The sequence below is a fragment of the Saccopteryx bilineata genome, chromosome 3 (genome assembly GCF_036850765.1).
Source record: "Saccopteryx bilineata isolate mSacBil1 chromosome 3, mSacBil1_pri_phased_curated, whole genome shotgun sequence".
Classification (NCBI taxonomy): domain Eukaryota; kingdom Metazoa; phylum Chordata; class Mammalia; order Chiroptera; family Emballonuridae; genus Saccopteryx; species Saccopteryx bilineata.
This window is the reverse complement of record NC_089492.1, coordinates 71,985,918-71,990,940: the sequence shown is the minus strand read 5'-3', so window position 1 is coordinate 71,990,940 and position 5,023 is coordinate 71,985,918.

Genomic DNA, 5,023 nt, shown 5'->3' with positions numbered 1-5,023 from the left:
ATAAGAAAGGAAACAATTAATTATAATCTTTTATTGAAAGACCAAATAATATAGCTGAGTTCTGAAAGCTATACCTTTGAAGGTTGATAAGGGCAGAGGTTCACACAGGTTTTATGTATGTACACATTTATGACATTATTTCACAACATTGCGGGCACCTTTTACCGCCACAGTGCTAGGTAATGAATAAAACTCATCCAAACGAATCTTTTTAATAAAAAATATATAAAATGATACAGTATAGTTCAGATTTATGTACATATTTGAAACATTTAGATATTTTAAAAACACATTATTTTTGTATGTGCATCACAATGATCTCTAATTCTCAGAACATTATGGTACCAAAATTCTGTTTGTCAAGTAACACAAGATGATGAAATCTATAACAAGCACCAGTTAAAGTCAGCATTTACTTCTCCATCCAACTAAGAGGCTTCCAACACATGCAAAATGATGTAAGTATATGAAAGAACCACTGAAATAATTTAGAGCCTCAAATATTTTTTCTTTAATTAGTTGATTATTTTAGAGATAGTGGGGTGGTGGTGGACTGGATGATTTAGATCAATGTTTTTTCTGTTTGATGGAATCCTAGGACTCTCAGAAGAAACTTCCAAGGCACTGGGGAAAGTGTAGGGGTTACGCAGGTCCATTTTTTGTATATTGTATGTAAAAATTTTGTGTGTAATTGAGACCATAGAAAGGATTCTATTGCTGTCAAATGAGTTTGAAAATACGAATCTGGAAAACTCCTTCAAAGCCTATTTCATTTGGTTATGCTCACATATTTTAAAAAAATATCTATTTCAAAACAGATTGTCACATCAGTCAATTACATACCACTTCTGCAACTTGATCTAAAGATATGACCTTTTTAGTTACAGGTGATGTTAGGCTAAAGGACTTTGAAAGGAATAATAAAATCTTACCATTAGCTCAATAGTGTGATCAAAGGACATTATTATATTACTGATTGACAAGTGAAGGTGGAGAAAGTATACTTTTTTCTATATGGATTTAATTATTTTAACTTATCTCCTTTTTAGCTTATATACTCTGCAAATTAAAAATAAATTATTGTTTCTGAAAGCAAAGTACACTTGTATTTCTGCTTGCTAACTTTAATTATAATTGTATTTATAATGTAAACCAAATGAAAAATTTAGCAATGCCCAGTTTAAAAAAAAACCTACTAATAAGCACCTCAGAACTCAAAAATCATGGTAAACATTATTTAGGAAAGTGGATACCAATATATACTATCTCTTATTGTCTTGGAAAAGTGTGTCAAAAGAGTCAAGCATTTTTAAATGCTTTCAGATTCAGCTAGTATTTGAGAATTCTAAAATTGTGCAACTTAAAAACTTATTGGACAAAGTAAGGGGTTTTGTTTCAGGCCAAATAGGATTTCTGTTTTACAACCACCAGAGGGCGCCAGTGCCTGCAGTATGGTTGCCGTAGGTGTACTCTAACCTTTAGGTGATATTTGAATATGGACATTGCCAAGATAAGAAATGCCTTAAAAGAAAATGGAAAACGTCTGAAGATATGTATTTAGATTCTCTAACACCAAAATAATTTTTGACTGTTTGATTAAGAACAGAGTTCGCTGGCTTGTTTTTGGTTAAGATTAATTTAACAGGATTTTACTAATATTTCCTAATCAGGAATTGAAGAATAACACGTTTAATAGTGAATAAAGACAGCGTTACTAAACTATTAACACTAACAATTCATTTAGCACCATCTATTTAGCACCAGGATAGAAGATAGTTCACACTTACTAAAAACTGTAATTGCAGAGAAACCTCAAAATTGTAGCAATGTTGGTGGTTGTAATGCATTTTCATTCAGCACCATAAGCCAGTTTATTGTTAAACTTTCTAAGTTTTTGACTGGCCTCTCCTAAGTCAAAGTTACACCATAGCATCATTTTCAAAAATCATTGTGCATGTATTTAAATATGTATTCCCCCATATATGTAATGACAATATTTTTTAAAAAATCACATATAAATAAAGATAATGTTAGACTGAGAGAAAACTAACTTTCCTTTCCTTAAAAGCTTCGGTAGATAAAGGCTTCTTATCCATGTCAAGATCTTCATCCCATGATGCTGCAGGAGTAGGGGATGTTGTTAGACATGTCGGGAGAACATAGACTTCAGGCTAAGCATTCCTTTTCCTTCATGGGCGCATTCAAATCATCTGTTTAGCTTATGCAGTCAATTAAGAAGCAGGGTGTGAACATAAAACACTTAAACTGGCCTAACTGCTTATGCAGATGTTATAAGTAGATTTAATATAAGTATGTGTTAATGAGAAAATAGATATATGGTTTCAATTAAAATATTCTGAGTAAATTGTATTGGTTGAACTTGCCCCTAGCTAAAGCTTTGCTAAAGCTTTTTGTGTGTGTGTGTCAACCCTGTGCTAAAGCTGCCTGGAGATTTCAAATGGATGTTTCCATAGTTTTAAGTGGACTTTATCTTACTGCCAAGTGGAGTTGGTAGGGAGGCTCTGAAGGCCCAAAGCAGTGAGGATACTTAGACTACTGAACAAAAGCAAAAAGGATAATAATCATTGTTTCTGCCACAAATTAAAGCAAGTTTATCTATCATAACCAGGAAATTTAAGACTGTTCCTACATAATTTGAATACAATTCCATAAAGAAAACTCATTAGTTTAACAGTGAAAATTATAATTTCCCCAGTCTTTTGAAATCATAAAGGCAAAAATATCTATATTGTGATAGATTTGTTTTTTACTTTTCTGCCTAAAAGGGGGGTGATATGAAAAATCTATACTATAGAGAGGACCTATGCCGTAGACTATGTGTGCCAATTACTATTTCTTCTGAATGAAACCTTTTGAAATAAAAACTTCAATACTGACGATTGAAAGCTGCTCTGATGAAATAGCTTATCCCCAGACCCTTCCTGCCTCTGGGAATCACAGTGAGAAATTGTTATCCTAGCACCACTGTTGCACGCTGTAAAAATATGAGACACTATGTTGATACTAGCAAACTGTCATTTGCTTTAGCCTGGGAAATAAAACATTTCACATGGCCACATTATATTACTAACTTTAAAAAGTATAGATAGAATAACAAATATACCCGTTATGTTTTCAGCTGAGTTGTTAAATTATAAATAAACTTACAGTTCTATTTGTGATTTGGAATGGACTGGTGTGTAACATGTAAGTGTGTATACCCTAGTCTTACTCTGATATGTTTGATGATTCATCTGGATGTTTGATGCATTTAAGCTCTGTATTGAAGACATTTTGTCTTAATAAAACATGAAAATGTGGGATTTCTCTGAATTGTTACAGTTCTAGACTCCTTAGTTAATTCTAAAAATCCATTCCTATAAACATTTATTACATTACAGCCGCTATATAGGAAGCTGAGATAAATACAAAGAATTAGAGTTTCTGCCAAGAAAAAGCTCATGAAAAACTTAATTTAATCTTAAATAAGTTTCACATTATAATTTTAATATTCACAAATTCTATTAGTATGGTCATTTTACCTTCATAAGAACCTCTGTGAAATAGGTAGCAAATATCATTACTCGCTTTTACAACTGAGGAAGCCAAGCCACACAAGGAAGCCAGCAACAGAACTGGAACTAAGATTAGTTGTCCTTGGTTTAATAGGACTTTTCTACTTCTGTGGACCTAGTATAACAACATCAGGGATGGAAATACTTTCTACATACATCAAGCAAACATCCTACTAATGAGATTTCTCTCCAATTGCCTACTATATGTTAGATGAAATTTGTACTGGGGCCTGGATACCTACTGGCAGGCCTCAAGATCTACTAGACCCTCAAGACAGGCCTTTCGGAAATTCTGCATGTAGTATTTTTGTGCAATAACACTATTTTTGACTTTCACCCTTGTCTCCTAAATCTTACTTCTCTTGGGCCTCTTCAGTTTTTTTTAGGGTCCCACTCTCTGCCTTCCAAAGTTATAACTATCTCCTCTAATCCAGTAATTTCCAGGCAGTCGTTAATTCTTGCTTGTCTCTCCTGGTTTTGAGCGCTGCGGCTCAGCTCTCACACGAATCAGCTGTCCTACACAGCGTGGCTTATTAGCACTGCTCCGCCGACGGGGCAGCATTTGGGTCATGTGCATTCCTCAAAGCGACGTGAACATCAATTAAAAATAATAATAATAACTTTACAGCAAAATCATTGGGCTGTATTATTTCCTGAATATTTTCATGAGCTTCTTGGAGACAGGAACCGTATCTCCTTATCTTTGCATTATCAGAACATAACTAACTGGTGAAGTGCCTTGTATGTAGGGAGCACTCAGCTTACTGATTGAAAAGAAGAGATTAAACCAAAGGCTTGATTTGAAACTTACATAAGTTCGATCATATCCTTTTATGAACCCAAATTAGATAAAATGTCTCCAGAATGAAATCTGTGGTTGCTTAATTAAATTATTATATCCAGATACCACTGAGGGTAATTTAGCAAACATTTTGGGGGCATGATACAGGTGGGTGCCAAAGATGTCCCACTGCCTCATATATATTTTGAATAGAATATTTTTAATTTCCCTCAAGTTAAATACCAAATCATATTATCTCTGTGTTACATCATCTATTATGTTTGCATGTGTATATATAATATACATATACATATATACATTACATATACATACATACATGTTTATGTATATATACACATGCATACCTTACAGGTCATATATGCCTTTTTATTCCTTAGGAACATAATGTAATTCTTCTGGAAAGCAAGTTTTAGAATTGGATGCATCAACTATATCAATACTACATATACAATATCTTAATTTAGGCTTACAGGTCAGAAACTAGAAATGAATATTTTGATTACCTCAAAAGATTAAATGAACATACTAGACAAACACTAATTTATACAATGAATAATAAAAGGAAAACAGGATTATTATAAAATATATATAACATGTGCAAAACTCAATATATATATAGACCTATGATTCCCAGAAATCATTCTAT